Source organism: Primulina tabacum, chromosome 17 (genome assembly GCF_025594145.1).
Source record: "Primulina tabacum isolate GXHZ01 chromosome 17, ASM2559414v2, whole genome shotgun sequence".
NCBI classification, from domain to species: domain Eukaryota; kingdom Viridiplantae; phylum Streptophyta; class Magnoliopsida; order Lamiales; family Gesneriaceae; genus Primulina; species Primulina tabacum.
This window is the reverse complement of record NC_134566.1, coordinates 28,023,376-28,036,459: the sequence shown is the minus strand read 5'-3', so window position 1 is coordinate 28,036,459 and position 13,084 is coordinate 28,023,376. Positions and strand designations below refer to the sequence as shown.

Below are 13,084 nucleotides of genomic sequence, written 5' to 3'. Positions count from 1 at the left end.
ATGATCATATGGTTCTCAACTCACATCCATGCATAACGAACCCTTCGAGAAAAGGATTTGTCGTCGAATCTTTTTCGCGCATCATTGAAAGTCCGAGACATTAAAGCTCCCTAAATCTCCTTCCCATCATTTGCACGCCATGCTCGGCTAGATTCATATCACATACCCAAAGCAATAAAAAAATATGTATAAAACTGCAACATATTATTGGCCACAAAACCTCCTGTAAACACCCACCCAGCCCCCCAAAATAGCTACAGGACTCGGGAACCACATTATCTCTACTGCCTCCTCCATAACTTTCACTTTCAGCCTTTACGAAACAAGAAAAGGAAAGGGAAAAATAAAAATAAAAATAAAAAAGGTCCCAAAAACCTATACTGGTGGAGACTCTGAAAAATTAACAGGTCCTAGTTTTGATTCTTATGTTGGAAAGTACAAGGACAATCTTCTTAAATCTTAAGCTTACCTTAGATCATAATGATCATCGTTGTTTCTATCTTTGACGAAAAACCATTACAATATTTCCCAAATTTGGCTATCTGCTAACTTGGGACAACAAATGTTCACTTTGTGCCTTCTCAGACCTCAAAATCCCACAAGGAAAAGTAAAACGGACTAACACAGTTCCTCGTCAATTAACATGAAAATATGCAAAATTCTCAGTAGAAATCAGTCATATATTCGTTATCATATAATCTAAAGGCATCGACAAAAATTCAATTAAATCATAAATCTAAATATCACTTGCAGCAAATTAGCTTTATATAGGTGAATCAATAGTATTTCCAATTAAATATATGTACTGGATAGATAATTCACATAATAGAGGAGCACCGGAGCACTGCAAGGAGATAACTGAACGAATTACACTGCCGTCGATAGGAAGAATCATATTTGATAGATGTGGTTTCTACGCATCTCAGATTTACACAAAAAAGGAGGAAAACTACAAGATGTTAGTTTTCCAATAAATAACCTTGTTTAAATTTGTTGGGATGCAACCAAAGTCCCACATTGGAAGATCTAGAGAAAGATCATGGGTTAATAAAGATGGAATGATATCTCCATTGGTATGAGGTCTTTTGGGTGGTTCCAAAAGCAAAACCATGAGGGTTAAAACCCAAAGTGGACAATATCATACCAATATGGAGATATCCGGATTCCATTGGTCCTAACAAGTGATATCAGAGCCATGGTCTAGATCGAGCCGTGTGGGTAGAATCCTCGATACATAAACGAAGGAGGTGATGGCTCCTGGTAAAAATCCTTGATTAAACTCTCGAGGTGGGATATGCTCCCAGTATTCATGTAAGGCGTGTGCTCCAACGCAGTGAAATGGAGTAACCTCGATTGGAGGACGAATAAGGCTTGAGGGGAGGCTCGGACCATGAGAATAATAGTGGAACTTCGTTTGAGGGAGAGGATTGTTGGGATGCAACCAAAGTCCCACATTGGAAGATTTAGAGAAAGATCATGGGTTAATAAAGATGGAATGATATCTCCATTGGTATGAGGCCTTTTGGGTGGTTCTAAAAGCAAAATCATGAGGGTTAAAACCAAAAGTGGATAATATCATACCAATATGGAGATATCCGGATTCCATTGGTCCTGACAAAATTAATCATTAATTTATATTCATATGTTCAATTATAATTTATAAAAGTATGTAATCGCTTCCGCTGTATTTCGATCTGATCGAAATAAATTTTTAAAGCCAGAATTTTCTAGAGGATAAAAAAAAATCAGACATGGCCACCCGAGCTTTAGTATGGGTGTCCCAATTTTTTTGTAAGAAAATAGTGGCTCAATTTAAAAAATTAAAAACTCGGAGTTTTAAATCTTAGCTCGAATAGATTAATAATTCTAACTCCGCGGTTGAATTCTGAATTTAGTTTAATCCTTGTAACCAAATGAATTTTTATTCGGTACATGCTAAAACAATTAGATAAGTGAATTTAACATCGTTTGGTATAAACAATGAAAAAATTCTCCTGAATCTAGTTTAATATTGACAGAAATCATAAATTATGATATTTTGACTTTTACTTGAATTTTTAAAGAAATGACAAATTTTCTGTCTTGTCATTGAGTTAAATCATTACAACTTCCATCTGTCTAGCGATTTATACATCCAAAGTATTCAAAATGATATTTTTTCAGTAAGACAGCCTAACCACGTGCAGTTTTTTTCCCTAAAAAACTGCAGGAAAAAAAAATAAATTACAGACTAGCCAATCAAATTTGTCACGAAATATATACGTACAAAGAGAAGCAATCCGACTTATAAAACGCACAAATCCGTGGAGCCAACCATCACCATTTTTTTCATTACAACATTGGGGTGGGGGATATTTTGCTTTTACACGAGTTTGAACAAACTCATGCCTCTCACTCAAAGGGGAGAGTATCTTGTCCCTTTACTCAAATAGAAGTAATGCCAACATCACCGATCTAAATCTTCTGAATCACTGAAAGACCGAGGATTCCAGAATTTCGAACCCACTGAACTTTCTTCCCATAGATTTGACGAGACACGACGAGTCGCAGAACTGAAGTCCCAGTACCGTAAAATGCTCAGTTCATCATTACCGCTAGCGGTAACAATTCGACAACCATCAACAGCCATGGCCAAACATCCAAAGCTCCGTGATAGGTCGTCCAACAATGAACAACTGAGGGAATTTGTCTGTGTGCCTATACCGATGTCCCAAATATTTACATTAGGATCATCAGGTCCACCTGTTACCACTTTATACGCATCCATGTGTAAGTGTTTCACAGGGCCAACATGCCCGTCCAATTCAACAACTGGTTCAAATTTAGGTGCATCAGAAATTCGCCTCGTATCCCAAAGAATTCCTCTGTCAAAAATTTGTACATAATTCATAGTTACACATGTCTAATATTAGTCAACAGAACTGGAAATCATAGCTACTGAACCTGAAGCTACCGAAAATTAAAAGACGAAATCAATGCACACGTACCACATAAAGACAAAAGAAGATACAATATATTCCCTTCCAGTTAAGCACAAAAGAAACTAGAATCCGTAGATGTGAAACAAGACAAGCTTGAATTTAAAGACCAAACAAGATTTTTCACAATGAAGACTCGGTACCTTCCAGTTCCACCAGTGCAAAGTATGGACTTTGAGGGTATGGCTTCGAATGAATGTATATCTGCTTGCTGGACTATTGTTAAAACTCTACGCATTGTTCTTAAATCAATTGCAATGACAGATGAACTAGAGGCGATGTAGAGTAATGACTCATGGCATTTCAAGCCCACCGGGTGCATCAGGCACTGAAGTCATCCCCACACAACACGTAGCACGAGAAGATGATGCTGTCGTAGTGTCCCAAACTCTAACCTATCAAAAACCGATACAATCAGGCCACAAAAATGCATTCTATCGTGAAAGGGAAATGACATTGATTATTACTATCATCACACCCAAATTCAATAGAGATTAAATATAATAATAAAGAAAGAATTAAAGAAAAGCAAAATAAGCACAAATGAAGGAAATAAAGCACTAAAATGATATTTAACCAAACATATACTCCAACCATATTTTAAGTACATGATTCCCACACAAAAAGAACCAAAATTTTCACCTTGCCATTCTTTGACAAGCTGACAAGCAGAGATGTTTTGTACCTGGAAGAAGACAATGCAATCACAGTCAAATACCAGGGATTGGTTGACAATAAACATGAAGAGGTAATGCATGTGGGAAACAGTGTTCTCCAACACAACTGAAAAAAAACTACCTGGAGACTAGGTCTTAGAACAATCAAAGTTAGTCTATTTACCCCAATTTGAATGCCAACTTGCAACATAAAGTAAACTTGCTAATTTTTTCAAACGCTATTTGGAAAACTTAAATCAATGTTTAATTCATACATTCACAAATCGATAGTAATCATACCCAGCAACTGACATCAGTGACACGTCCTTCTCATGTCCATATAGAGTAGCCATCAATGTATGCTTGCGCAAAAAGAAGAGGAATGAGAAATACTGAGGTAAAGAGTAGTTCCGGTCACATTTTGGTGGACAAATAAAAGGATCCAGAATTAAAGTATAACATTTTCATTTCATTTTCTCTGTTATCTTCTAGCGTAGTTGATCCACCTCCGAGATTTCCTTCCCATAACTATCCTAAGACCTCTACAAGGAGATTTACATCCTCCAGTTCATGTTCTTATGTTCTATTGTTGCATGTTAAGACAAACCAGGACACATTAACTTCACTTAAATCGGAGATGGGATATCTTTTCAAAGTTTCTCTTAGGCACACAACATCACTTCACGGGCTCTTTACTATTCACTATTTACTATCATTGAAGAAATAAAGGTTGAAAACATTATGTAAGCAGTACCTGTGAAAAGATAATGTCATCTTTGTCGAACAATATGTATTGAGGACGCTTTCCATTCACAGGGACATCAGTAGCTAATGGATCATGAAATTTTAACTGCCGCAGCGAATTATGCCTGGAAATGTATGCTTCTCTGACACTTGATAACAGAAGAGTGTGCGGGGAAATGATATATGGCCACTCCTTTCTGCTAATACCAGTATGAGCAGCCTTATAGAATGAGAATAGTGGAAGAAACAACACACTCCAAGTAAAATATGACCAGCTAAAAACATAAAACAAAATTTCCAAACCCTAAAATCGACTGAGAACAGGACATACAAAGTGATCAATATTGCTTCAAGTCAAACTAATTCACATACTGATACAAGTAGACAAGCGAAATGGGCTTTCTTGGATAATGCTAACTAATTTGTCACTTATTATCCATTCATATTAATAGTAAAACTCACCTAGTCAGGGGCGGAGCCAGGATTTGAATTCTACCCGGACTAAATTTTTTTAACAAAAAACAAAATAATCCATAACAATTAAAATCATAACTATGATACCTGCTCATCGTAGTATCAAAAAGTTTCTCATTAACAAGATCTTCAATATTTTGGTTATTGAACTCGTAAGATTCAGAAACCGACAAAACATTGACAATGTAATATTATATCTCCATCATCCTGCAAAAAATTTAATGAAGATCAAATAAAATGAATATCTCTAAAACCATTCATTTAATATGTTAGATGATTAAATTAAATATTTTTAAACTAAAATATACAAAGATAATCTGTATAGACATAATCTTACTATTGAAGCTGCGATCTACGATTCTTCGAAGTATAATATTCATCAATTATAGAATCTGAGTCTATATTTGAAGAAAACTCTCTCTCAATGTAGATAATCATAGAATCTGTCAGAAAACAATCTCCCATTTTACCACGAAGAACTGTTTTAACATGCTTCATAGCCGAAAATGCACGCTCCGTAGTTGCCGTGGAAACAGGCAAAGTTAAAACTAGACGGATCAACTTGTCAATCAAATTATAATGTTGCAACTTTTTTGTTTCAAATAACCCTCGGCACAATTCTGAGATAGTGGACATTTTCTGAAAATCTTCATGACAAACTACATCGAGCTCAAAATGTTGTAGCTGACACCTCAAATGATGCATTTCTTGTTCAGTGAAGTCCTCGGGATAATACTTCTCAGCGAGAATACAAATCTTGTCAATGTTGAACCATTTAAAATTATCTTTTGGATCCAAAGCAGAGCTGAGAATTAGACGTTCAACTGTCTCATCAATTAATCTAGAGTTTAACTCTTCCAACTGAAAATCTATTGCAACATTAAATATATCATAATGAAAGTGATGTTCAACTGTGATGGTATCCTTTTTCTGACATGAACGACTAGAATGCTTATAATGAGTACTCATCTCCGGTATGTCGACATCCAATCTTGTGCAAAATGATTTTACACACGAAAGAAAAATATCAAAACCATCATTTCTCAATCTCAGGAAAAGTTCTTTAGTCGTAGAGACCAAATCCATTGCACTTATGATATTGAGAGATTTTTGTTGCAAGGCGCGGCGAAGCAAATTTGTGATCCCCATTATTTTATGCATCAAATGCAAAATAAAAATGAAATCAAAAGACTTCATCACTATTAATGAACCACCAGCTTCCCCGCGCATTGAAGTAGAGGTGACATCAATGATAATGTTTTCGAGCACATTAATAGCTGCATCATACATATCTATCAAGCTGCAAATAGAATCAAAATGGGAGCTCCAACGAGTAGTACCTGCTCGCTGCAAAGTACCAATCTGATTAGCTCATCGCCCAGTCTCGTGTTCACCGACAACAATAGAACGTGCAATTTCATTAACTTGATAAGATTGTAACTCGGCATTGCGTTTGGAAGAAGATGTAACAAGATTGACAATAGTCGTCAGATTTGAAAAGAAAAGCCATATAGAGTCTAGAGATCTCTTTTTCAGCTGCTGCAACTAATGCTAGTTGGAGTCGATGGGCAAAACAATGTACATAATATGCATATAGGCAATCTTTAAGAAATAAAGCTTGCAATCCATTAAAAGCACCACTCATGTTACTAGCACCATCATACCCTTGACCTCGCATATTATGAATTTCTAGATTTTATCTAGTGAGGACATCACATATTTCTTTCTTGAGTGTTGCAGCTGTGGTGTCATGAGCATGCACAATTTGAAAAAAACGCTCCCGCAAAAAACCATGAGCATCAACAAATCTCAAAATTATAGCCATCTGTTCTTTGTTAGATACATCTTTTGTTTCATCCACCAAAATACAAAACTTAGAATCTCCAATTTCATTACGAATTTTTTTCTGACTATATTACCAATAATATGCAAGATTTCTTTTTGAACTTCTGGTGAGGTATATCTTGCATTTCCCGGAGTCTTGTCTAAGATAACATCACCAATACTAGCATTCCATTTCCCCAATATTTTTAACATCTCAATGAAATTACCACGATTTTGAGAATATGAAGATTCAGTCATGACTTCTCAATCCACATGCTTGCAAACTAAGCCAATGGACGCACTCAATTGTTGCTGCAAGCCTTAACCGATTTTTTTGAATCTGTTTAGAAGATTCTCGATTCATAACCTAGTGACATTCATCAAATCGACAACAGATTTTGAAGATTTATTGTGTGTCGAGTTAGAACTTCCGATGTGAGCCAAAAAAGCACACTTTGCTCCATCATTAATGCGTTTCCAACTTCTAAACCCTTCAATTGTAAATGTAGATTGTTGTGCTTCACTTAATTCAAAAAGATAGCACGGAAAACAAAATACTGCTCACAGCTGATGCTGGGAGAGGAGACGAGCGACACTTGGGAGAAGGGTTTGACAAATTTTTCTGAAAAACTTCTGTAAGTGAGTAAGTCTGCGTGTCTTTCATTGGGCTGGGCCAAATTTTTTAAGCCCATTTTGAGAAACATTTATTAGTTGTAATTTGGATCATTGGGCTGACCAAAAATTAATACATACTAACTGGGCTTGACCAATTATGCATACTAATAAAAAAAAATTGGGCACCCGGGCTGTACCCGGGCTACAGCCCAGGTGGCCACAAGTCTCCCTCTGCCCCTGCACCTAGTCAATCAGAAATGTTAATATTGAAACTGGAAAAGACCTTTCATAATTTCCAAAACAAACACTGTGTGTTCAAGAACGCACAAACTAAACTTTGTCCCAACAGCCATTACTTTCATTAGCTTTTTCGATATTTTTCCTGCACTCATGCACCTGATTTTGGTATTCGAGCTGAAGCTCAATTGAGTGGAGAGTGCTAAGCTCGAGCTCGACACTGTATTTATGAAAATTTCCATGGTTTAAAAAGTTTCCATGGTTGAATATACATGGTTTAAAAAGTTTCCATGGTTAACTAGGCATATAGATAAAGTTATGAATCGAGAATCTTCTGAACAGATTCAAAAAAATCGATAAAGGCTTGCAGCAACAATTGAGTGCGTCCATTGGCTTAGTTTGCAAGCATGTGGATTGAGAGGTCATGATGAATCTTCATATTCCCAAAATCGTGGTAATTTCTTTGAGATGTTAAAACTATTGGGGAAATAGAATGCTAGTATTGGTGATATTATCTTAGACAAGACTCCGGGAAATGCAAGATATACCTCACCAGAAGTTCAAAAAGAAATCTTGCATATTATTGGTAATATAGTCAGAAAAAAAAATTCGTAATGAAATTGGAGATTCTAAGTTTTGTATTTAGGTGGATGAAACAAAAGATGCATCTAACAAAGAATAGATGGCTATAATTTTGAGATTTGTTGATGCTCATGGTTTTTTGCGGGAGCCTTTTTTTCAAATTGTGCATGTTCATGACACCACAGCTGCAACACTCAAGAAAGAAATATGTGATGTCCTCACTAGATATAATCTAGAAATTCATAATATGCGAGGTCAAGGGTATGATGATGCTAGCAACATGAGTGGTGCTTTTAATGAATTGCAAGCTTTATTTCTTAAAGATTGCCCCTATGCATATTATGTACATTGTTTTGCCCATCGACTCCAACTAGCATTAGTTGCAGCAGCTGAAAAAGATATCTCTAGACTCTATATGGCTTTTCTTTTCAAATCTGACGACTATTGTCAATCTTGTTACTTCTTCTTCCAAGCGCAATGCCGAGTTACAATCTTATCAAGTTAATGAAATTGCACGTTCTATTGTTGTCGGTGAACACGAGACTGGGCGATGAGCTAATCAGATTGGTACTTTGCAGCGAGCAGGTACTACTCGTTGGAGCTCCCATTTTGATTCTATTTGCAGCTTGATAGATATGTATGATGCAACTATTAATGTGCTCGAAAACATTATCATTGATGTCACCTCTACTTCAATGCGCGGGGAAGCTGGTGGTTCATTAATAGTGATGAAGTCTTTTGATTTCATTTTTATTTTGCATTTGATGCATAAAATTATGGGAATCACAAATTTGCTTTGCCGCGCCTTGCAACAAAAATCTCTCGATATCATAAGTGCAATGGATTTGGTCTCTACGACTAAAGAACTTTTCATGAGATTGAGAAATGATGGTTTTGATATTTTTCTTTCGTGTGTAAAATCATTTTGCACAAGATTGGATGTCGACATACCGGAGATGAGTACTCATTATAAGCATTCTAGTCGTTCATGCCAGAAAAAGGATTACATCACAGTTGAACATCACTTTCATTATGATATATTTAATGTTGCAATAGATTTTCAGTTGGAAGAGTTAAACTCTAGATTCATTGATGAGACAGTTGAACGTCTAATTCTCAGCTCTGCTTTGGATCCAAAAGATAATTTTAAATGGTTCAACATTGACAAGATTTGTATTCTCGCTGAGAAGTATTATCCCGAGGACTTCACTGAACAAGAAATGCATCATTTGAGGTGTCAGCTACAACATTTTGAGCTCGATGTAGTTTGTCATGAAGATTTTCAGAAAATGTCCACTATCTCAGAATTGTGCCGAGGGTTATTTGAAACAAAAAAGTTGCAACATTATAATTTGATTGACAAGTTGATCCGTCTAGTTTTAACTTTGCCTGTTTCCACGGCAACTACGGAGCGTGCATTTTCGGCTATGAAGCATGTTAAAACAGTTCTTCGTGGTAAAATGAGAGATTGTTTTCTGACAGATTCTATGATTATCTACATTGAGAGAGATTTTTCTTCAAATATAGACTCAGATTCTATAATTGATGAATATTATACTTCGAAGGATCGTAGATCACACCTTCAATAGTAAGATTATGTCTATACAGATTATCTTTGTGTATTTTAGTTTAAAAATTATTAAATGAATGGTTTTAGAGATATTCGTTTTATTTGATCTTTATCAAATTTTCTTGCAGGATGATGGAGATATAATATTATATTATCAATGTTTTGTCGGTTTCTGAATCTTACGAGTTCAATAGCCAAAATTTTGAAAATCTTGTTAATGAGAAACTTTTTGAGACTACGATGAACAGGTATCATAGTTATAATTTTAATTGTTATAGAGTATTTTGTTTTTTGTTAAAAAAATTTAGCCCGGGTAGAATTCAAATCCTGGCTCTGCCCCTGACGCCACCCTAGACAATTATCCTCAGTTCAGCTTAGAGAGGTCAGAGGGTGCCCGTGCTCGAGCTTTGTGCGACCAATGCACTTGGATTTTAGTGCTTATTCTTCACTAACATCTATATCAATCACAAATAATAATAATGAACAGGAAACTAACACATATCAGTCCACAATTTATAGCAATCCAAAGAACCGATACCCACGAAAGCTAATTGTGAAACTAAGATAAACCCATAAGTTCAGGAAACAAACGACAAAAGTCCAAAAGTTCAAAAGCAAAAAACAACGACCTGAAAAGGGATCGCCAGACGAAATCGGAGTATGCGGCTGTATTAAGGTATCTACAGGACATGGCCATGTTGGAGACATCTCGAAGCCCCATAAAACTCGCGCAGTGCGCTAGAGTGTCCAGGCCAAGGTCCGTGATGGTCGTGCCATTCCGACACGAAGAAGAAGGGCCCGCCATCTAGCTGATGGATGGACACCAAGCAAGAGATCCTTGAAAAGGGGGATTGTTTCTGCAAAATGCGCACACGAATTACAACTCCGACGACTAATTTATAACTAATTTATAAGATTTAGCGAAATGATTTTTATAATTATTAAACATTTCAGTATTTAATAGTCGAATATTGATTATTGATATGTGAAAATGCAATTCATGGTATGACCTTTGAAAGCTTACAGAATCGTTTTTTTAACGAAAAACAAACAAATAAAAAAAAACAGTAAATTTTTTTTAAAAAAAATTACAAAAGTGGCGTTTTTTAAAATAAATATCCACAAAATCTATAAATAAGCAGAGTTTTTGCCAAAAATAGTAATTTACTGCCAAAATGTCATTTCTAAAAAAGGAAATATTTATTATAATATTGACATATGTGTACTGCAATAAATGATCATTTCAATTATTGTTTGCATTGATTATATCAATTCATTTAATTACATTTTAATTTTATTAATTTTTATATTAATTCAAATGTAATTTATGTTTTATATGTTTTTTTTACTCAAATTAAAATTAAAATCTATTGAAAACGTAAACTATATTAAAATTTTTGCATTGATTATATCAATCAGTTTAATTAAAAATTGTATAAATAAATTTAAAACACAAATTATTGCAATGTACATTATCACTCATGAGGTAAATCATTCAAAAGTAAATTTTGTTATTTTAAGTAATTTACTGCCCAAATTAATTAATAAAAATGAAATACAATATTAAATTATTTTATTTAAATTTTTTAAAAATAAAATTAGTTGAGTGTTAAAAGTTATCAATACAACAGGGTTTCCAATGAACATTAATTTACCATTTAATAATCATAAATTTTTTTATCTCAAATACATATTATTTCGAAATTACCTTAATTTGAAAGAATTAATGTATTGTAGTTTTCTTCCAAAACCATATGTATATTGTATATCTTGAATAGTCTTCTTAAAAATTCAAATAAGGAAGCAGAAGAAAATTAAAAGAAATATATTTAAAAGAGTTTCAAATAGACATTAAATTACTTTCAATAAACATGTATATTATCATCAATAATAAAAAATATTTGACACCAAATGCATGCAATTCGAGATTTTCATAATTTGAAATAGTTAATGTATGATATAATTCTGTCAAAAGCATCCAATGTATAATTTTTGTCTCTTTGGATGTTTTGCAATATTGCATATTATATTATAAACTAATTTTATTCTATTTATCTTACTAAATTTATTATTTTAAGATTGAATTCTGAAATGACTCTTCTTTTCAGCACCATATATGGGTTGAATAAGTACTAAGGTTGTGAGGCCCGGGGCTGAAGAGGGCGGGGGGTGATCACCGGTGCCATGAGGTGGCACGGACAATGAGCGGCTCCTGGCAGGCTTCTAGGTGGAGGGAACATGGATGAACCGTTCTTACACCGGAAGGAGAAGGATTCCGAGACTGTTCAATGTAATGGACTGTACAGTTGAAGAAGGCTTAAAAGATTTGATATGTACTAGTCATATCACGAAGGTGCATCTTCTTTTCAGTAGCTCATCACATAAGAACTCCAAAGTTAAGCGTGCTTGACTTGGGGCAATTTTGGGATGGGTGACCTCATGGGAAGTTTCCTAGGGTGCGTGTGAGTGAGGACATAAGCACGCAGGAAAGACTCGTCTTGATACAGTGAGGCTGTTCGTTCTACACCGGAAGGAGAAGGATTCCGAGACTGTTCAATGTAATGGACTGTACAGTTGAAGAAGGCTTAAAAGATTTGATATGTACTAGTCATATCACGAAGGTGCATCTTCTTTTCAGTAGCTCATCACATAAGAACTCCAAAGTTAAGCGTGCTTGACTTGGGGCAATTTTGGGATGAGTGACCTCCCGCGAAGTTTCCTAGGATGCGTGTGAGTGAGGACATAAGCACGCTGGAATGACTCGTCTTGATACAGTGATGACAGTCGTCGAATCTGGGGCGTTACAAAGGTTGGTGGCTGACATCAATACACTAAACACGATAAACATCATGTCATTGCATTAGGCTAATATAATCTAAAATTTTGATATATGATAGTGATTATTAGCCAAAAAAATTAATCGATATGCGTTGTATTTAAGAAAATTTTTTAAAATTAGCGAAAAAATAGTTTTATTTTTATTTTTTATAATTATATTATTTTTCAGTTTAAATATCTATTAATTTTTCACTGATTTTTAATAATATCATCCCGTGCATCGCACGGGTTAAATACTAGTAATCAAAAAAGATAGTTTTGACATTTCTGTAATTAAAGTCATAAAAAACCGAACAAAATGGATGAGTTTTTGAAATTATCAATTTGTCTGGTTGTGATTAAAATTAAATTACGATAAAATCGTAAATTTCTTTAAAGTTTCGTCAAAATAATTAATAATTAATTGGTAAAGATTGCTAATTTATTCCGATGTAACAAGATGATTTGATTTGTGTTTTCTTCTTTCGTTTTGTTTGATTAGGAAATTGCATATAAATGAGGAATACTGATTTACCCAAATTCTTGTGTTATTCATTTAATAAAACTGAGTTGTTGATACTTTTTTT

The 13,084-nt window shown here is 34.7% G+C and overlaps 2 long non-coding RNA genes across 3 annotated transcripts; both read right to left on the bottom strand.

The window, feature by feature from the left end:
• Positions 1–2,217: 2,217 nt before the first annotated feature.
• On the bottom strand, positions 2,218–4,001 carry LOC142531592 (uncharacterized). The gene is made up of 4 exons (XR_012816338.1): positions 3,935–4,001; positions 3,621–3,663; positions 3,122–3,373; positions 2,218–2,864 (listed from the first exon to the last, which is right to left on the bottom strand). It is a non-coding gene; the product is annotated as an uncharacterized LOC142531592 (long non-coding RNA).
• On the bottom strand, positions 3,998–10,600 carry LOC142531593 (uncharacterized). 2 transcript variants are annotated; one of them, XR_012816339.1, is made up of 3 exons: positions 10,030–10,600; positions 7,575–7,748; positions 3,998–4,575 (listed from the first exon to the last, which is right to left on the bottom strand). It is a non-coding gene; the product is annotated as an uncharacterized LOC142531593 (long non-coding RNA). The 2 variants fall into 2 exon arrangements; XR_012816340.1 differs by having other exon boundaries at positions 7,619–7,748.
• Between the last annotated feature and the right edge of the window lie 2,484 nt (positions 10,601–13,084).